General features: G+C 41.3%; 1 protein-coding gene and 1 pseudogene across 1 annotated transcript in view; one reads left to right on the top strand and one right to left on the bottom strand.

The window, feature by feature from the left end:
* Myo1d (myosin ID) overlaps positions 1–22,416 on the bottom strand; it is a 301,212-nt gene that overhangs the window by 124,546 nt on the left and 154,250 nt on the right. The window lies entirely within an intron of this gene.
* Positions 11,496–18,152, top strand: LOC119813516 (annotated as a pseudogene).

Genomic DNA, 22,416 nt, shown 5'->3' with positions numbered 1-22,416 from the left:
CAATATCATATGAAGTTTTCTTGTGTATTTCAGCAACTCGGAAATTAATCAGGCAATATATAAAAGCCCAAGCATCAAATCAGAGATGCTCTAAGATCCTGTATCCAGGTACTCCTATTTTGTCTTGAGCAAATATAATCTCTTGAGCAAAGCTGAATTTGATGTAATCTTTGATCAAGGGCTTTTCCCTTATACAGTCTCTCAACCCCCAAATCTGCTTTCTTCCCTACTGTTTCCCTTTTCTGTTCTTGTCTGCTATAGAGTCTTTGTGATCTCAAATGACTACCCACTTTTTCTGCTACACGCTACCCCCGGAGCTCCCTTGCTGGTCACTGTTCTGCTTTATCACCCAGTCCTGTCCTTGGGCTTCTTGTCCCTGACCTGAAAGGGACAATGGCTTCAACCCTGAATCCAAAACCTACAAGTGTGTGTTCTCCAGTCTCTCTCAGGTTTCCTGTATTTCTTCTTGAATCCCCACCTGTGCTCCCCAAATTCTCCTAAGACACCTTTGCACTGGTTCTTTTGTTCAGTTGTTTTGAGTCCGTCTTCCTGCAGACTCAGTGTTCACCGCGTGCTGGTAGCGTTCTCCCTCTGCAGCCCGTGGCACTGTGTGCGCACGCAGATTCGTTTGCATTACCACATGGGAGGAGGTTATCAAAGGAGCCTGATGGGTCAAGAAAAACCGCAATACATAAGGGAAACATGGTGTGTGAGCAACGTGTGATGGGAATCTAGAGTTCACGTATCAACAGCACTGGAAGACAACGAGGTGATGAAAACCATCCCATTCTCTCACGTGGCGTCGGCACAGCAGCCCTTTTTAGTCTCTGCGGCTCCTTCCTGTAGCTCAAAGTGCTGTGCAGATGGCTGTGCTACGCCCCCACCCAAGTGCTAAAATAAAGGCCCCTTCTTTGGTATCTTGAGAAACCAAAGGAACACAATTAGAGGGTGGAAGTGTGTGATTCAATTTCTTAGACAAAACTAAAGTTTCATACTGTTTGTGGCTTTGCTTTTCAGAGGGGAGAAGTTAATGTTCTCTGGTGCCCATTCTCCATACAAAGTCAATCTTTTAATTTCCAAGAAGCATTTTATAAAGCTTTTTATTAAACAGTTTTGGTTAGGTTCTTTAAAAAACATTCCAGGGGTGCTCTTTTTAAGGACAGTCTTTAAGGTTATTTGTGTTGTTGGTTTGTCTAGGGTTTGGATTGTCGAAAAAAAAAAATAGTATAAAAACGCTTAGAATAAAAGACAGTAGCCCTTTCCCTGACACCTGCCCTGACTTCTCTACCTTGCATGCTCATTCTCCATAAACTATTTTAACTGCTGCTTCTGGGACCCATTGTCATATCTGCAGATCACATACACATACTGTCCTGTTCCAGTTGTGAGAACTCTCTCGGCACCACTCATACTCTGGCATCTCAACAGCTGTCATATCAGTGTTTTCTACATATACCACCCACTGAAAAATTCACACACATGTATTGCATTATATTATGTATGACATATAAAATGGACTTATAAAATAGACAAGGGAGTATGGCTATTCTCCCATTAACTCATAAATTTGCTTTTACTCATAGTTTAGAACTATGGGTAAAATTTCTAAAACCTCTGATTTAACTTTTTAGTACATCTTGTGTTAACTTTTACCAAATGCTATCACAGGCCCATCAAGTGACCAGCGATGGTCTTTTCCGACTGGTAGGCTCATCCACAGAATCTTTTTCTTGGGGTATTCCCTGTGACCCACTCCTTTGGCTGTTGCACAGCTCCGGTCCTGAGGCTTTACAAACCACTCTTCATACTGGCTTACTGATGCTTGAGCTTCTGTCTTTCTCTGTCTTGGCTCCCTTCTCTGTAGTAGTTTCCACATGGCTGTATTTTATTATCTTTGGAAGTATAAAGCAGTTGCTTAAGATGTCTACTTCTTGGGGTGCAGGGGCAGAGTAGCTGGCAGTGCACTCTGGGCACAGACTGACCATGTCCAAAGCCTGGGCACTCACAACAGCTGAGCAGACATGGGCAAGTCTCTTCTGCACCGTACACTTCTTATCTGTAAGACTGGGTGGCAATGGTGTTGACCTCCTCAGTGCTGTGAGGGTGAAGAGAGACAGGGAGACAGTGCCTGGTCACTGTGGGAGCTTGCTGAGCACAGCTGCTAAGACTGCTTCAAAGTCTGTTCTGTCACTGGTGGGCTGCAGGACTTCTTCCCCCCTGAAAATGCAGATGTTTTTGCTTCTGTCACATGTCAATGTTCACACTCAAATAGTGCTGCTCTATTGGGTGTTACTTCATGCCACTATTTACAAGATGGACTGCGCCCAGAGTTTGCATTCTGTACCCAGTCTTCTAGCTACCCAGCAAGGACAGGAAGGGAGTCTTGGTTTTGGGTCACTGTTGGTATAGTCTTTCGTAACTTTTCAGAAATAAACACTTTACTAAGTCGGGAGATATGTGGCTCGTGACTTGATATTCATTTTCCATATCTAGAGAGCATTTCTTGGTTCAGTAACAATAACTGCTAGTAGATCCCACTTCTGGATATACCAGAGGCAGGGAAGACAGAAAGCCCTGCCAACTCATCTCGACTGGGGAAGAAAGGCTCTCAGCAGAGGGCTGGGTGTTCTAAGCTCTCCTTGGCTCTGTTTTAATAGTGAATGCTGACCCTTTGAAAGCAGCCATGACTTTTCAGAATGCCCCCTGCACTTCTCCATGCTCCATTTTTTTTGAAGAATATATTGATTTTTTTGGCGCCCTTTTCCAGTTGGGTCTAATTTTTCTTTTTGGATGACACTTCTGTAAGTTTATAATATGAAGTTGTACCTGTTTGGCTTCAGAGTTGAGGACACATTCTTTAGGACTCCTTGGAGAAAGTAGCTCATGCATTTTTCCTCATAATTATAGTATGACATTTACTTGGAAAGTATATTGTTCCTGCTTTGCAAACACAACATCTCATTAAGACTGTCCCATGGGAGAAAAAAGACTGTTTCATGAACGCTCATGTGTTTGTGTGGAGGAGCTGCTGCTGACTTTCCCTCCAAGGGTTAGCAGTATGAAAACTATGGTGTAGGCCAGGTGTGGTGTGGTGGTGCAGACCTTTATTCTCATCACCTTTAGAGGCAGAGGCAGGCGAATCTCTGCTTTTGAGGTGCTCTACAGAATAAGTTCCAGGACAGTCAGGGTTACAAAGAGAAATCCCATATCAAAACAAACAAATAACAAACAAAAAACCAAAAAGACAAAAAAAGAAGATTAACGTATAATAGTTTTCCATTTTTCATCTCTGTTTAAAACTGCACAAACTTTTAAAATTAATTTTAGAAAAAAATTAGATTTATTCATTTTATGAGTTTGCCTGCATTTGGTCTTCATGTGTGTACACTACATGTGTGCTTGGTGCCCTTGGAGGTCAGAAGAGGGTGTCAGGTACCCAAGACCTGGAGTGACAGATGTTGCAAACCACCATGTGGGTGCTGGGAATTGAACCTGGGTCCTCTGCAAGAGCAAGAAGTGTTCTTTACTGCTGAGCCACTTCTCCAGCTCTACTGTTGGTTTGTTTAAGCGTCAAATGAAGTTTATCTCTGTAGAGGACTTTGCTTGATGACAGAATTTAGAAAGCAGAAGATTAAATGTTAAATTCCACAATCAAATGCTTACTACTTGTTTGCACATGCCTGAAAGGTTCAAACTACAAGGGAACCAAAAGGGAACCCTACTGAAAGCAATCTTTGTTTATCCTTTTGATGGGGTCTCATGTAGTCCAGGCTGGTCTCAGGCTGGTCTCAACCCCCTAAGCAACCAAGGATGGGCTTCTACCTTCCAAGCACTGGGATTACAGATATGGACTACTACATGCCCAGTTAAAAGCATTTTAACAGGTGCTATGCCCAGCTGCATGTTAATATTTTAAAAATGAGATCCTGCCTCAAAACAAAACAAAGAAACAAAAAGAAAAAAAAAACCCAAGAAATTTTGGAAGGAAGTTTTAATCCCATGGAAATAGAATAAAGAGCATCACCCAAATTAGCTAAATTTATAGCAAGCTTTATTATATGTGCACAATATAGCTGGTCAGACAACTGACTCTACCTAAATGTGGGATTTGAGAGGTCAGCCCTGAACATAGGAGAAGTGGGGTTTTTATAGTCCCCAAACTGCAAGACTAGGGGATTTCCAAGAGAATTTTGGTTACGCAGGAACTTGGCAGAACATCGTAGCAGAGTGATGGTCAGGGTATCATGTACGGAACATGTCAAGTTCCAGAAAATGGGCCAAGGCACAGCTAAATGCAAGTTTTATAGTACATAGAAATTAACTTATTTTGGCCGGGTGGTGGTGGCTCACGCCTTTAATCCCAGCACTCTGGGAGGCAGAGGCAGGCGGATTTCCTTGAGTTCAAGGCCAGCCTGGTCTATAAGAGCTAGTTCCAGGACAGACTCTAGAAACTACAGGGAAACCCTGTCTCAAAACAAACAAACAAACAAACAAACAAACAAAAACACCAAAAACCAAAAACAAAACAAAAACAAAAATCAGAAATGAACTTATTTTGAACTTGTAACAGAAATGACAATTGGCTGTAAGATGGAGTCAGGCTGGGTCATCAGAAGAGGAGTGCATAGAAAGATCCAAGTAGGACTAGTTGGATACTAGAGGACATGTCCTGGTTAAGTAGAAGGAAGAATGTGGAGGGAAGCAGGAGTATCCCACAGGGATGCCCAGGACAGTACCGTGCACACCCTACCTAGTCAGGTGCTAAATCTCCACACAGCAGCCAGCGATCCTTTAAAATCTGCCAGATGGCATCACATCTTTGCCTCAAGATGTGCCTCTTCATGTCCCTTATGACAAGAGCCACAGCCCTTCAATGGCCTACCTGGCACTGCTCCCTGCCTGTCCCCATCTCCTGCTGTCCTCCTTCTCCCTGGCTTGTCCTAGCCACGCTAGTTTCTGGGCTGCAAACTGAACTATCCAGGGACACCCCCATCCCCACTCCAGGCCCTTCATGCTAGCTATTTCCTGTCTGATATGATCTCTCAGATGCCATATGGGTGACTTTTTACCCTGTGTATTTGTTCAGATGTCGCCATCCTGCCGACGAGTTCGACTTGTCCCCAGTCTCCTCTCCTGGTACTTGATTCCTTTCTTCCTGCCTTCAGTTTCTTCTCCTCTCTCAACACTGTCCAGCACACTGTACCACTGACGTGCTGGAGCGCTGCTCAGGCTCTAGAAGAAGAAGGCTCTACCAGGCAAGAGATCTTTGTCTTTGTTTGTGGTTGTCTCTCACTGCCACGACAATTCCAAGGATGTTGCAGTCACTCAGGAAAACGCTCATCCTTGCTTGTAGAAGATTCTATTGAAGGCACATTGTTCCTATTTCACACACAGCATCTCACTTTACCATATGACTTTCAGGGTTATTATTCACCCTGCTCCTAAATTGCACCTATTACGTTTATATGTATACTCTTTCTTCCATTTTCTTGTTTGGTGCCAGAGCATTCACTGGGTGTTTGGGAATTTTGGCTATCTATACCAAAGACAGCCCAATTGGAAGTTGTGTTCATGAGCTTTGTGGATGGTGAACTTCCTTACAGTGGCTGAGGACTAGCCATGTGTGAGAGATTCTGGAATGTAAATATGGCAAATCGCTTTTCTCTTTGCTACTAGGTTTCCCTGAGTGAGGGAGAGCTAGGGAAGGTATGTGTTTGTCTTCACTGTCTACCCGTTCATTCAATACCCTTGAATGCAGTATTGTATCTTTCTCCTGAGTCTGTGTCCCCAAGCCCAGGACATGTCTGAGTCGCTGTCTTCAGACAGTAAACTTGGTGCTATCTGTGAGATGAGATTGAGGGAGTCACCAGTGTTTTGGTGTCTGAAAGGAGCCCTGGTGGTCCTTTCTTTATTCAGCTTTTTTCTAGTCTTTCTCTTCAGTTGTCTCTCTCACCCTTTTGTAGAGAAGACGCCTGGTCCCTCCCACAGCTCCGGGAGATGAAATGGCAGCTTTTGTCATCTGCAGACTCTTGAGTTTCTTTATCTTCTTGGAAGAGTTACCACTTGTTCACTTCCAAAGCTGTTCCTGTCTCTTGTCTGCTGTCATGGGCACTATGGTTCTGCTTGTCCCCGTCGCTTTATTTAAGGTTCGGAACTACCCTGCCGTTTCAGGGGAGTGGACAGCAGATATACGTGCGATCTCTACCTTTAGCCAGGGGTTTCGCAGCACCATCTGGATTCTGCATTTTCCTTTGGCTCACACTTCCTCAGTAGTCAGGCATTTCAAAGCAACATCTGGCACTCATTACAAGTCAATTATGAACCTTTGCTTTAGTTTCAAAAGAGGCCAGCTTTCCTCATGTGTTCTGTTTTGATTTTTATTTTAGCTGTCATGGGCACTGGGCCTTTCTGTCTTATGGTTAGTACAAATCACCACTCAGACCTTTCTAGTGTTCTCTGAAGTGGGTATTCGCTTGGTTTCCACAACTAGAATTCTTCAAAATTAAGCTTCCTAGGCCATCCATACTTAGGGACAATTTTTAGAGGGCCCCTTTCCATTTCTAAACTCAAATGCCCACCTAGTTCCTTTGACAGGTTATATCTGTTAAAGAACGGTATTGGTAGTGGTGAAGAGGGTGTATTTAAGTACCAGGGTGAATTTGAGCAAACTGTAAAATACATATAATTCATCGCTGATACTCATATACTCCACCCAACTCAGAGTTTGACAGTTGTATCCAATTTGGCCTCTTCTAAGCTATTTAGAAGGGATTTTTTTTTTAAAAAAAAGAGACTTATTTTATTTATTATGTATACACTGTTCTGTCTGCATATACCTGCATGCCAGAAGAGGGCACCAGATCTCATTTCAGATGGTTGTGAGTCACCAAGTGTTTACTGGGAATTGAATTTAGGACATCTGGAAGGGCAGCCAATGCTCCTCCAAGCCACCTCTCCAGCCCTAGGAAGGACTTTACGTTCTGGTTGTCACAGGAGGAAGTGGGTTTCGCAGTGGTATTTTCACACACATAACAGAGTTATGCCTCGTTCCTGCCCCTCCTCCACTTCCTTCCTCTAGCTCCTTCATAGATCCCCTCCTCCCCTTGGTAGACCCCTTTCCTGCTTTCATGTCACATATATGCTATTGTTCTCCCAGGAGTTATTTTAAAGCAAGGCTCAAAGTCAGAAAAATATTCCCCCTTTCCTAAAATATCTCTTTGAGGAACAAAATTAATAAAGACCCAGTGTGCTATTTTAAGACATTTTTTTTTTTATCAGATTGGCAGGTTAGTATGTATCAAAATAAAGTCTAGTGGGTATAATTTATGTTTTTAGTATAATTCCTGAAACAAAGTCCCTCAACATTATATATAAACTAATAATATTCCAAGATGACTGATGAAAAGTCTAAAGAGCAATGAGTTAACTAGATCTTCAGTCAATAAACAAACATAAAACAATTTTAAAAAAGGACACAGAGAAAGAAGCACATGTGAGTGAATGGCTATCATTATAAGTTGTCCTGATGTACCAAACTCTTGTCACGGGGTAGGGAGGGGTGGGAGGTCTGCCTGGTAGAACATAATTTAGAAATGACTGGAGCTCAACAGTTAAGAGCATGGGCTGTTCTTCCAGAGGACCTGGGTTCAATTCCCAGCACCCACATGGCAGATCACAGCTGTCTTTAACTCCAGACATAATACATGCAGGCAAAACACCAATACATGTGAAATAAAAAGAGGTAATTTTTTTTAAAAAAAGAAACAACCATCTTGGGCCGGAGATAGAGATGGCTCAGTGGGTTAAGTGACATTCAAGCATGAGGAGCCAAGTGTGAATCCCTGCAACCCACGTGAAGCCAGAAGCAGAGACATCTGAAACACCAGTGCTCCTACAGAGATGGAAGACAGACACAGGGGAATCCTGGGCATTTGCAAGCTAGCTAGCTTGGTACAGAGGAGAGAGAGAGAGAGAGAGAGAGAGAGAGAGAGAGAGAGAGAGAGAGAGAGAGAGAGAGAGAGAGAGAGAAAGAGAGAAACCCTTTTTCAAACAAGGTGAAAGGCAAAGAGGAGGTTATTCCATGACTTCCACATATGTAGTATGGTATCTGCACCAACACACACACACACACACACACACACACACACACACACACACACACTGGTAGAGATTTTTAAAAAAAAAGTCTGTCCTTGAGTCACTGTAACTGAGTCTGGAACATTATCTGAGGCAGGAACCTTTGTTTTGAACTTGTATATTTCAAGTATAGCCTTGCTCAGATCTCTTAGCTGACACTTGTGTGCAGACCATGGCTGCTCACTGATGACTCCAGCCTGGGAATGACAGGACCTGAAAATCTCCTCGCAATTCTACCCTGAAGAAGCACTGACCTTTTGGTCAATTACTACTAGGGGTATATCTCAACATTAGCCCCATTAAACCTAAACTGCGGTCATTATGCAGACAAAAGAGAACAAAATTGCCTCAGTTAACAGGCTTAGTAATTCTGAGGAACTGATATCAGGCCTCAATCTTGTTCAAAAGGAAATGCTCTGTGGAGTTGTATTGAAGTGACTGCTTGCTTTTGTTTGGTTTAGCTTCTTTAAAGCTAAAGTACAAAACTGATAGCTCACCTTTACAATCAAGACTTCCTCTACTCTGGTGTTTCCGTAAAGTCTTATGAATCCGAGATTATTCAAAGTGCTGTTGTGGGATGTTTCAATTTTGTCTTCCTTAAAAAAAAAAAAAACTACCTAGTACACCTTTGCTTCAGATCCTTACAAATGTTCTCAGTTTTGAATCATTCCCTAGATACTAAAAACCCAGGACCAGCCAAAGGTACGTCTATCTTTTGTAGAGCCCCCATAAGAAATTCTAAAACAGGCTCTTTGCAATGTTCCTTTAAAACAAGGTTTAATATTCATTAAGTTTGGAAAAGCTGGATACCGGAACTCCTTTTTTTGCAAATTTACAACTCACATTAGCATATTCGATGCCCTGAGATGTTCTAGATACATAAGCCTCTCACAGACATTATATAACGTTTATATTTTTAACATATATTGACTAAAGACATTTCTGTATATATAGACACCTCATTTTTAACACAATCAGGATGCACCTCTCTAAAACATGGTACTTTGGCACGGGGAAAGAAACTAAGAAAAGCAAATTCAGGAAGGCTCTTTGCCCTCCACCACCTGCTTGAAAGTAGGTCCTAAGTTTTTCCAATGAGAAAGAGACCCTCCTTCTTCCAGGAAGACAGGAATACTCGGCTCAGCAAGGAAGGTTCTCTACTCAGAAGGGCTTGGCTTACATCAGGACTTCTTATCTTCCATTCGCTCCCTCCTCTAGCTCTCACTGCTCCACTGCCTGCCCAGGCACTGCCCTGTGACCCCAAGGCCCCCTTCTCTTGCCTAGTGCACACTGTATCGCCCTTTGCTGAGGCGGTGCCACCTCCGCATCGAATCACTTCTCAATTTAGGGTTTTCACCACTTTCTTTCTATGAAGCTCCTGTGCATATAAAATATTAGTATCTCTAAAAATTGTGTGTTTTTCTTCTGCTGATTTACTCATTGATCTTACAGGCCCTAGCTGCTAGACTACGATGGGTGGAGGGGAAAAGTTATCCCTCCTTTACAATTTCCAAAGGATCATATATTTTATTTGTTTACCTTTTCAGAAAACACTGAATTAAAACAAAGACAATTATTCAAATAATGAAATAAAGACTAGTTATACCAGAAAATGGATCAAGCATACTAAAAAAGACACACTTTCTCTAATTGAATAAATGCTTAAAAAAACTATACCAACATTTTCCAATTTTTATAGCTGTATTATAGCTATGGAAGAGAATGTCTTTGTTTTTAGGAAACATGATGAAGTATTAAGGCAATAACACATAATACGTGGGATTCCCCTTAAATAGCCAAGTGTGTATATACACAAAAAAATCTGAATCTAGCTATGCCTCTGTGAGCATGCTTCATAGATATGCACAAAGAGAACAAATAAGAACAAGCATGACAATGTAAATATAAAAACTTTTTTAACATTTGGGGCAGCTAGCTAAAAGGTATATGCACAGGAATTCTTTATATTAACCCTGTAAGTTTTCTATAAATCTATAATCACCTCAAAATAAAACAAATTAAGATTATTAAGTGACAGAGGAGAAATAGGATATATTATAACAAAATTTCCATAAGTGAAAATGGTCTTTACATGTGTGTATGTTACACACACAAACACACACACACACACACACAGAGAGAGAGAGGGGGGGGGAGGCAAAAACCTGCTTGCCTCTTCCGAAGAGCAGGGGGAAGAGAGTGACCTTAAATTTTATATCAGTGGAGCATCTTACTCATCGAACCAGAGTCCTTTATATAACAACTAACTGGGTTCATCAGCTGGCAGACTGGGGGAAGGGGAGAGTGCCAGGCATGTGCTGAATGCTATATAAGGTGATTTACACAGGCTATCTCGTTTAATTCTCTTAGTGGTCTAAATAGACAGATGTTTTGAGTGATGTGCACCAGATCTCACAGCAAATCCTGAAACTGTATCATAGCGTCTCCTGAAGGAGCCACACTGGAAGCAATGTACGTAGAGCAGTGCGTATCACTTCATTTTCTCTCTGAGAAGGAGCTCTGAGCTTTCTGTAACAATCAAATACAGCCCAATCTACATTCTTCCGGTGAAGGCAGACAATCCCCAAATCCAAAGTCTTTCTACAGCACAAACAGAACTTTCGTGGTGCAGCTTTCATGAGCAGAGGTACAGGGTTGTAGTAAAGAGAGATGGAAAGGAATCTACACACCGCAGCTAAGGCACTTACCAAAAGGTAGAGCAAGGTTGTGGACAAGCTATATACCTCAAGAGTCTTGGCTTAGCTCATGGCTATGAAGGGAAATGTTGTGACTTATGGCTCTCTCCACTGTGCTCTGATGGACTGTGAGGAATTAGAGTCAGGGCTTCCATAAGAGAGCGAAACTGCTCTTTGGCAAATGGCTCTGATGGATGAAAATATATGATTTAAATTTTGGCAATATAAAGAGAGTAGACTAAATGATAGCTAAGCTATTTTCACTTAGCACTCATAAAAAAAAGTTAACTAAAAATTAACCATGAACATCATGGGGGAAAACATGGTATTTGAAATTAGTAATTATTTTACTTCTTAGCATATCGGTCCAATTGAGATACTAAATATTCATCAACAATAATTCATTTTTAATGGGAAAAAGAACAAACAACATTTTACTATATGCCTAAAGGCATGAGTGTTAGACTCCAGCAATAATACTAATTATCTTTCAGGCAACTTAAGTTTTCATATCTAAATATCAGTTATATTTCTATTGCTGTATTAGTTGGAAAATCCTTTGTATCATTATAAAACACTAGCATTTAGATTATTTCCTCCTTCATTTTTTTTTTTGACTTGTAAAATAATTATGGTAGCTAGAGATGTACCTAAAACCTATGGATGTCTTTTTCATTCTATAAGCCATTGTCAAATGCCTGTGATACAGGTGACTTCTTGAGGGAGCAGAAAGGGAAGATGAGACACCTGTGTATTCCTGTATTCCTGAGGATACTAGAAATAACCGACTCCTTAAAAAAAGTAAGATCTAAGCCAGCAGGCCACAGCAGTGCCTGGTCATGTTTACTAAGTAAGACATTATTCTCAGTAATAGGGACATAAAATCAGGCCAGTGTCTATAACAGAGGAACATCCACAGAAAATGCAGTGTATACACACCATGGAATTTTCTTCAGTCATGGAGAATGAGACGATCTCATTGGTAGGAAAGCTGATGGAACTGGTGATCGATCACACGCTAAATGAAATAATACCATGTCTTTCTTATATGAGGATCCTCTCTCTCTCCCTCCCTCCCTCCTTTCCTCTCTCTCTCTCTCTCTCTCTCTCTCTCACACACACACACACAATGAAGGTAGAAGGGGTCTATTTGAGAAGAAGAGGAAAACTAGTAGGGAGGAGGATAGGAGGGGGAAATGGTGAGTGTGGCCAAACACATGATACATTTGATTAACTGTTATTAGAAGCCCACTTCCCAACTCTACCTCTTTTTCAAGACAGTCTCACTATGTAGCTCTGGTCGCCCTAGAACTCAGAGTCTGCTTGCCTCTGCCTTCTGAGTATTGCAATTATTATTACTTTTTCTTAAAAAAACCTCTTTAACTGGGTCATCCTTGTGGATTCCTGGGAATTTCTCCCTAACCTCATAATGGCTCCCTCTATCAAGATACCTCTTTCATTGGTCTCCCCCTCTGTCCCTCACCCAATTTGACCTTCTCAAGTCCTCACGTTCCCATCCCCCATTGCCTCCCTTCTACCCCCACCTCCCAGTTTACCCAGGAGATCTTAACTATTTCACCTCCCTGGGACCCTCCATGTGTGGTGTCCCTCTTAGGGTCCTCCTTTCTACCTAGCTTCTCTAAGGCTCTGGATAGTGGAGAGGGTGCCTGAACAGACCTTCCCCTATAATCAGATTAATGACTACCCTAATTGTCATCATAGAACCTACATCCAGTAACTGATGGAAGCAGATGCAGTGACTGGGCTGAGCTCCTGGAGTTCAGCCGAGGAGAGTAAAGAGTGATCACATGAGCAAGGGGTGGGGGATCAAGATCATAATGGGGAAAACCACAGAGACAGCTGAACCAAGTTAGTGGGAGCTCATGGACTCTGGACTGACAGCTGGGGAACCTGAATGGGATGGAACTAGACCCTCTGAATGTGGGTGACAGTTATGTGGCTTGATCTGTTGTGGGGGAGACACGGGCAGTGGGTCCAGGATTTATCCTGGGTACATGAGCTGGCTTTTTGGAGCTCATTTGCTATGGTGGGATATCTTGATCAGCTCAGGGGGAGAGGGGCTTGATCCTGCCTCAACTTGGTATGCCAGACTTTGTTGACTCCCCAAGGGAGGCCTTACCAACTCTGAGGAGTGGATAGGGGGTAGGGATGGGGGGGAGGTAGAGGAATGGGAGAAGGAGATGGTATGTAAAATGAAAAAAAAATTAAAAATTTAAATTAAAAAATTGAGATAAAAAACAAAACAAAAACGCTGTAAAAGGCTCCAGAGATATAGTGTTCAGTACCTCAGAGCAAGATCGCTGCTCGGAAGTCCAGCACTGCTCAGGTGGACAGCTCCCTGGCTGGTTTTACCCTTGTAAACTGACCACCTTACACAGGATGGTTAAAAAGGGAATTTCCCACTGACATTCAGCTCCTGATCATAGTACGTGCCTCCTCAAAGGTCTCTTCTGCCATGGCCCAGGGGTGAGGGAACACAGTGCACTAGCACTCCTCTTGTGCTAGGCATCTGACAAGTTAAGGACAGGGATTTTAAGAAGACTTATCTTGGCCTGATTGTAAATGTGCTGTTTCGTTTCTCTTATTAATAATTCATCATAAAAAGTAGGAAATAAACTTTGGATAATTCTAGACATACATTAATACACTTCCCTTCTTAAATGCTTGGTTTGGGAACATATTTCAGCCCTATGAACCAAGATTCTGCAGAGAAGTTCAAATGATATTCACAGCTCTGGCTAGTAGCTTGGCTCTGGAGTAGGCAACTGTGCCAGAAGGTTGTTTGTTGAGAAACCAGAGTTCCTGAACATTGTTTGGCATCCCAACATAGCGCCAATAACCACTATGATAATGAAGCTGGATGAATACACTTCTTGAGAGAGGATTCCAGATCCCGAGGAAAGGGAATGACCTCTTATTTACGTAAGCTAGAAGTTAAATACGCTTTGTCTTTATTACCTCCTTTCTTAGATTGTAACTGATGTTAAGGGAGGAATGGCAGGTAAAAGAACTCATTATGGACAGGAACCTTTCGACAGTGCAAGCACATACAAACAAGTTGAACACAAAAAGGCCAAAATAAGAGGACTGATACTAGTAACCAGTAAATAACAACAACAAGATCCTGCTCTGGGACTACCACTGGGCTGTCTGGGCACATGGACTATCACACAGCCGCATCAAGCACTTCATGCTAGACCACCGTGCTGCTACAAAGAAATGCCACTATACTTGAAAAATACAGTTAAGGGGAAATACTGAACTTGCTCAGTGATATCCAAGTGTTATATCTGCACAAAGATGTTAACTGTCTTTATTAATGAAAATCCTGGGCTAAGGAAGTAGCCCAGCTGATAGAGTGCTTGTCCAGCATACATGAGGTCCCTGGGTTTGATCTCTAACCCTGCATAAAACATACCTGGTACTGTGTGCCTGCACTCAGCTCCATATGTGTACATGTGTGTGTGTGTGTGTGTGTGTGTTTATATGCCTGTATTCTCAGCTCTGTGTGTGTGTATGCCTTTATTCTCAGCTCCATGTGTATGTATGTATGCCTGTATTCTCAGCTCTGTGTGTTTATGTGTGTGTATGGGGGTGGGAGTAGAGGCAGCATGATCAGAAGTTCAAGGTCATCTTTTTTTTTTAACCTTGTGAGTTGGAGGCCATCCTGGGCTACATTAGACTCCATCTCAAAACGAAAACAAAATGCAAAGGAAAATAAAACAAAATACAGAAAATTCTACTGAAAATATGACCTTATACTTATAATTTTGAAAAATCCTATTATCTATTTCTTTCCAAAGAAATGTATTTTTGAAATTTAAGGTTTCCCATTTATTAAGAACATAAAATAATGCTAACAAGAATGATTGATTTTTCAACCAACTTCTATTACTGTTGCCATTTATCACTTTACACATAAACTCATATTTCATCCATCATTTGCAATTTTTTTAATCTGTGCATTTCTTTTATTTGTTTCTTGGTGGGGGAACCTCCTTTAACCAATGGCCTCTGAGAGGCTGGACCAGGTTGTGGCTTTGGGTACCAAAAAGCCCAAAGGATCACCCACTAGCTTCTTGCTCCTCCCTTGTCACACCCAAATTTTGTTTTTGTTTTTTTTTTGTTGTGATTTGTGAGTTTTTTTTTTAAATAAAGAGCCCCTTATTAAACCATATTAGGAGCTAGTGTGGGATTTTTTAAATTTGTGTTCCCCCATTTGATATGTTTCCTCTTAATCTGGCACTCAACGTGGGTCCAAGTCCATGCTTAGCAGAATAACACCCTCCCCACATGTTTCTCGCCTGCTTTGCCCTATTCTGCACTGCAATAAGCAAGACATAAAACAGAAGGGCTTTCCACATCAGTTTCTCTTAGCTCTCAATTACTTCTTCATTTGTGTAGGGTCTTTACAAATGAAGATCATATTCCTGTTAGTCATGTTTTAAGTATTTTTCCAGTAAATACTATGGGACTATTTATGTTATGCTGCCTTATGAAAGTCATTACATTTTAAGAAACAAAGTCAAGTGTATTTGTTTTTCTTTTAAATTTATATAATTTCATATAAAAATGAGGTCATATAACAATTTTCATATGGTCTGTAATGGTTTTTGCTTGTCCATGTGATCTAATAATGTGGCTCTGGATGGTCCAATGGAATACCTAACCAACATCCTGTTTTGAGCTATTACTGGTATTTTCTTTCTTTCAGTTATAAATAGCACAGTTCTCATATATAAATTTGTGCACACAAATGGTTCATAACAAGGTTTCTAGAACTGGAATTGAGTTTTCAGCAGTACTCATTTCCAAATAAAAAAGCAGGAGATATATGTGGGGTATGTTTAAGGCATGCATCAATACATCTCTATCACGAATGCTTAGCTTGAGTAATAGTGTTCTGCCAATAAACAGTTACAGAGAACCAGTTAAACTGATATTAGTACAATGATTAAACTACTTTAATATAGCATTATTCAATTAAAAATCTCACTATTCATTTGAAAAATATCTTTTAACCATTTTCAGATATGTATATATGTATACGTGCAAGAGGGGATACGTGCGTGTAGATGCCCAGTTCATGCAGGAAATCATCCTTAACTGCTCTTCAACTTAATTCATTGAAGCAAAGTCTCTTAATAAAACCAAGAGCTTATTGATATGGCTAGTCTCCCTTGTGAGCTTGCTCTTGGGAGCTCTTGTCTCTGTGTATGTAAATGCTGGAATTATAGGTGGACCACCACAGCCATCTAGCATTTTACACGGGTTCTGGAGATCCAAGCTCTGGTCCTTACAAAGCACTTTAACCACTAAGCAATCTCCCTATTTACCCTTTTCCCCCAAATATTTTTAGGCAGGGTCTCACTGTGTAATCCAGGCTGGCTTCAAGCTCAGGATCATCCTGCCTCAGTTTCTAGAGGACTGGTATTACAGGTTTGCACCACCATGCCTGACTTGAAATTTTTCTTTTGAAAACGGTTTCCTCATTTTTTTTTTAAAATCATTGCATGCTTACAATGTTATATAGCAACTGTAAGACTTTTTGTATGTGAAGTAAGCTGGCCTTCTTTTATATTTACTAGAACTGCAGTTGCCTTTACCACATATTTGATATAATTATTAGTTCGTGACAATAAAACAGGACAAGGATTTTACTCAGTGTTTCTCGGAAAAATCAAAACAAAACAAAAGTTCCACTACTCCATGTCTTCTGAAACTGTCCAGGGATTTAGTAGTGCCCCTCAGCTGGGTTGCTGAAATTACTAACTACATACATCTTGCAACCACAAGGGGGAGTAAGATCAAGCAAGAAGGTGGTATTTCCTATGCCAGTCTGGGCAGCAATTTTCTCTTTCTGCAATTCAACCGGAATGGTGTAGTGATATGCTTTGAGAATTAAGAGCTGTAAGTGTCTGGGCAGGAACAGCTGTCAACATCTGGCTTTCTCAATTCTTTGGTTGCTGCTATGTTTAGAAATGCTGTCCCTCATCTAAAATCAAGTATGAGACCATAAAATGATTTTATGCTTTTATGCTTTTCTTAAGATGTAAGCTACATAGGGATGGGAGGACTCATGGCCAGGACTTCTCTTTGTCTCTGTCTCTTTCTGTCTCTCTCTCTCTCTCTGGGTTTTTCGAGACAGGGTTTCTCTGTAGCTTTTGGAGCCTGTCCTAGAACTTACTCTGTAGACCAGGTTGGCCTTGAATTCACAGAGATCCACCTGCCTCCCAAGTGCTGGAATTAAAGGTATGAAATATCACTACCCAGTTTGGCTTTTATCTCACAATCATCCCACGGATGGCAGTTGGTAGTGTACATTCTAATGGCCGCCCATAATTTAAAAACGTGGAATGCCCATAAGAGCTCTAGATTCTTTGGAACGTGCATTAGTTGCCAAGTACGACTGACAGCCATAACAATGGTGGGACCCACTTCTTTGTGAGTGGGCAGGGTGTTAACCAGTTCCCTTCTGGCCAGGCACTAAGAAGGGTTAATACCAAATCTTCATGAGAAATGTCTCTGAAAAGGTGCAAAAAGTCATAGAGAAAAAAAAGTCACTGGGAAATAAGCTGGGGAGATGAGCAGATACAGACAGACACACAGCTGTGTGTACCCACACAATACAATTATTTGATTATAGTAGAGAGTCAACCACAGTTAACACACCAGTTAAGAAGTCGCGGTGGAACAGGTCGGCCTGAAGGGTACTCAGTGCCCGCAGCCTCTACCTGCGCGGCGGCCAGAGCCCAGGCCCGTGGGGGTGGGCGTGGCGGTCACCGGACCGCAACCCCGTCCGTCGGTTCGCAGTCGGCGGCGCGGGGTGGCGCCGCGTCGCTAGCATTCACCAGCGGCCATGAGCGAGCGCCTCTGCCCCAGGAAAAGGAGACAAAATGGCAATGATGATGACAGCTACCTCCCACCCCAGACCAAAAGAAGCAGTAGGAACCCCATCTTTCAGGACTCCTGGGACACAGAGTCTTCGAGCAGCGACAGCTGTGGGAGCAGCAGCAACAGCAGCATCAACAGCCCGGACAGGGCCAGTGGGCCAGAGAGCAGCTTGAGCCAGATCATCCCTGGATCCTGCCCCAGCACCCCCGAGCCAGTGCTGCCCGAGCAGTCTGCACTGTGCCAAGGCCCTTACTTCCATATCAATCAGACCCTGAAGGAGGCCCATTTTCACAGCCTACAGCACCGAGGCCGGCCTCTGACACGATGCTCCGGCAGTTTCTTGCCTTCTGTGAAGGGACAGCACTGTGCAGATTGAATATTTCAACTTAATGATTTGTTTTTAAAAGTTGCACACAGAAAAAAAAAAAAAAACACCAGTTAAGCCAGTAGTTTCGTGAAAAGTCAGGAACACCTACCTCAACTTCAGACAGCCTTTCCAATAAGCACCAGCACTGAATTGCCTATAGTTATTTCTGTATGTGATCCAAGGAATTATTTTAGGATCATCAAAATCTACCTTTCTTTTTGGTCTTTTTTTCCCCCTCTTGACTGCTTGTGATGAATATTTCATGGAACTCTCCTCTCCCATAGCTGCCCTCAGGTGTCCTTACAGAAAACTAAATCCGAACCCAAGCTCCAGCTGACACCTTGCCCAGAGATAAACCCTGCTGCACTGAGCCTTGAAGAAACAGATATGTGTGAGGTGGTGGGAGCGCAGGCACAGCCAGGGTGCTGCAGCAAAGGCCTTCAAACGATCAAGCCTTTTCTTTGCAGGATCCTTGCCTGTGTATTTCTCTGGCTTTAGTCCTCTTTTTCTTTGATCTAATCCTTAGGCCAGATCTTGCCATTCTTTAAGCCTCCTGAGAGAGGTCTTCACAGACCAACCTGGCGGCGTGCAGCCTGGTCCTGAGGGACCTTCCTCCACACGATTACACACTTTGTAGTTATTTCTTAGTTCACATGTTTTGTTTTACTCCTTGACTAGAACGTGTGCTCCACAAAGACAAGGCCTATTCTCACTCAGGACTATATTTCCAGTGAGTGCCTGGAGGTAAATACATGTGTTAAATTAATCATTATTGACCTGGATAAACCAAGCGTATTTATTATGCACGGGAGTTGAGTGTCTTAGAGAAGGTCATATGGGAGTTTGACCTTCAAGTAGGGATCGGTAACTGAGGGGTTAGCAGAGCTTGGGAGGAAGATTTCATCCTAGCACACATCCATGAGGAAGGGCCAAGCCACTCTGAAATATCCATGACAGTAGAGACTTGGCAGCGGTCATGTTCTGCTGTAGGGATGTTCTTCGTAAGTAGAGGACTTCAAGAGCCATGTTGATGGGCATGGCTCTAGAGCAGTCTAGCATGAGTAAACATTGACATGAAAGACAACTGGCCACGGCGAGAGCTGACAAATGGAAAAGTCTGCGTCTCGGGGAGCATCCCTTTCATAGCAAAGGATTTCATTAAAACTGCAACATCTCCATCTTAAGCTGGGTCCTAGTATAAAACGCAGACATTATAGATTAAGTGCCTACTTCCCTGTTCAGTTCACTTTTAGGATTCTAATGAAAAGTTCTTTTTTTGTTATTTTTGACAAAATTCAACACCCAAGAGCCATTCATCAAGTGACTAAGGACGATGCACACCGCTATTTTTTCTTTGGAAGTGAAATGACCGAGGAGAAGCCCATGAGCTCTACTGAGTATTGCTCCTATCTTCACTGGCCAGTGAGAAAACAATTCCTTTTAATACTTGAAAGAGGGGGAGGGAAGACTGAGAATTCTATAAAATCCAAAATAAACAAAATTATTGACTAGTTCTATACTGGTTCTGAAATTAACAAAAATCAATAAACAAAACATCATATCATATATCAAAATTATTGACCTAAAGTTTATATGACTCAATGAACTTCTATAGTAAGGACTGTATGGTTTTTTATTTCCAAGTTTTTAAAAATAAAGTTTATAAAATTAAAAAATGACATGAAATTTCCAGGTTCTGGCAATGACGAACAATGCTGCTATGAACACAGTTTAGCTTATGCCCTTGTGGTACAAATGAGCATCCTTTGGGTATATACCCAAAATTGGTATTGTTGGAAATAGCCTTAATGCCCCTTGAACTGAAGAATGGATAAGGAAAATGTGGTACATTTCCACAATAGAGAACCCTTCCTTTCTTATTTATTCCCAAGATCTCACGCTGAGATCATAAATAATTTTATAAATCCTGAAGTCTTTATAAACTCAAGCACATTAAAATTTTAGTCTCTTTAAAATATCAAAAAAATAACATGAAATTATACTTATTTTAAAATTCTCATCCCCAAAGAGAAGGCATCTTCATGCTAGGCCAGGTTAGCTAGCTCCCCAGCACTTTAGGCAGAGGTCAGGAGAAGACACAGCCATGAGCAAAGCCGTGGCTTCACTACAGCTTCTTGGGAATTTCCTCTGGAGAGTTGACCCAGCAGGCTATGGAATCTTGAGAGTCACAACATTGCAGAAACAGGTGGCCCAGGGAATCTTAAGAGTTTCCATGCTTGTGGAGATTTAATCTCTAAACTTTAAAAATCATGGCACAGTGTTTTCAAGGTTCTTTTCACTTGGGAATATATTTATTTGGTTAGACTAGGACCATGAGAAATACAGCTCCTTAACCACCTAATAAGAGCCAGAGAAAACTATACTTTCACTAAAGAATTTATTTTCCCATATATGTCTGTTGCTGACTTAGACTTATGTGATTGGTTATGTTATGGCCCAACAAGCACTGACCTTCAGCACTGACCTTCCTTCCTGTTCTTCACAGATGACCCTATTGATGTGACCTGCTTTTGGCCAATGGGATGTGCATGGACATGACCCAAAGAGCTGGAAATAAGCTTACGTTAGCTTCGTCTTCTCTATGTAAAGAATATGACCCTATGTCAGAAAAATGAGCCACATATGGCACCAACCTATACGTAGGTAAGAATGGCCACTCCAGAAACAAGTAAGACACACATGCTACTCCGTTCACTAAGTTCTAGGTAGTGCGGTAGGCTAAGTAATGGATTCTAAAAGATGTCTTCTTTTCAATCGCGGAAGCCCGAGAATCAGTTGGGAAGAAAGTTTGAAGACCTGATGGCTTCTGCACCCCTACCCTGTTTCTATTTTCACTGGATGTTTCCAAATGCAAAGTCAAGAACCTTCCACTAGTTCAAATGAGAGAAATCATAAATTAAAAATTTAGGTTCAGCTGGGCAGTGGTGGCGCACACTTTTAATCCCAGCACTTGGGAGGCAGAGACAGGTGGATTTGTGAGTTCAAGGCCAGCCTGATCTATAGAGTGAGTTCCAGAACAGGCCCCAAAGATACAGAGAAACCCTATCTCAAAAAAAAAAAAAAAACAAAAAAGAAAAAAATAGGTTGAAATAATGAGATTATAGCTATATGTTGTTGCCATTTATAACCTATTCATTTAAAGCCCAATAAACTCAGAAAGTACTTAGCCTGTAAGAGCAAATTAAATGATAAATGCTTGATTGTATCTTAGTTCTCCAAGTTATTCACCATCAACTTATTTTCTAAAACTGGTTCATTTCCTATCCATACAAATATAAAATAAAAACCATTTAAGATAGTTAACTATCCAAGTTGATATATTAGTTTACAACTCTATATTTAATATCCTAATTTAAATAAAATATCCTAAGTAGGCCCCCCCCCCCTCTCTCTCTCTCTCTATTTTTGAGACAAAAATCTCACCATGTAGCCCTGGTTGGCCTGGAACTTACTATAGAGACCTGGCTAGTTTTAAAATTACAGAGATGTACCTGCTTCTGCCCACTAAGTTTTGGGAGTAAAGGCATACACCATCATATCCAAAGTAATTAGATTTTCTTAAAAAAATACAGACTCTCATTACCATTGAATAGACCATAATGTTTGGCAACATTAAGATATTTCAACAAAACTACTGAATAAAATGTCCTAAATTTTCTTTCTTTATGAACAAAGCCCTGCCCCCAAATGAGTCATCAGCTTCACTTCCTGATGAGCATGTGAGCAGACAGTTCCAGAATGAACTGCATGGTTAAGAGGACATCATACTTAACATCTTAATGTACAGTATTTGTTTTTATTTACCATTGATCATGAACGTTTTGATGTTATTTTTTTTACGTAGTTACTGTTAATAGTTGCATAGATTTCTGTTGCATAGATATATAATTAATGCCAACATTTAAGATATTCCATTGTTTTCCACTTTCATAAGAAATGTTATAATTTCTTACAAATAAATTTTATATACATTTAAAATAATTTTTAATATTAATTATTATGAGTATAGCAGCTAGAATAGAGGCAAACACATTTTGAGATTTTTTTTAAAATACTGCTAAATTACCCCATGGAAAGTTCTCACCACTTAACAGGTGTATGATGTATGCATGTGTACATGTGTACATGCCTGTAAGTGGGCAAGCATAGGTGTGCTCACACACGTGAAGGCTAGCGGCTGACACTGGCAGCCGTCTATAGCTTTCTGCCTTTTTCTTTTTTTTGAGAGTGTAACTGAACCCGGAGCTCATCAATTCAGCTACACTGGCAATTTCTGACTCT

Source organism: Arvicola amphibius, chromosome 4 (assembly GCF_903992535.2).
Source record: "Arvicola amphibius chromosome 4, mArvAmp1.2, whole genome shotgun sequence".
NCBI classification, from domain to species: Eukaryota; Metazoa; Chordata; class Mammalia; order Rodentia; family Cricetidae; genus Arvicola; species Arvicola amphibius.
Note: the sequence above shows the minus strand (reverse complement) of the source record. Positions and strands in the feature narration are given on the sequence as shown.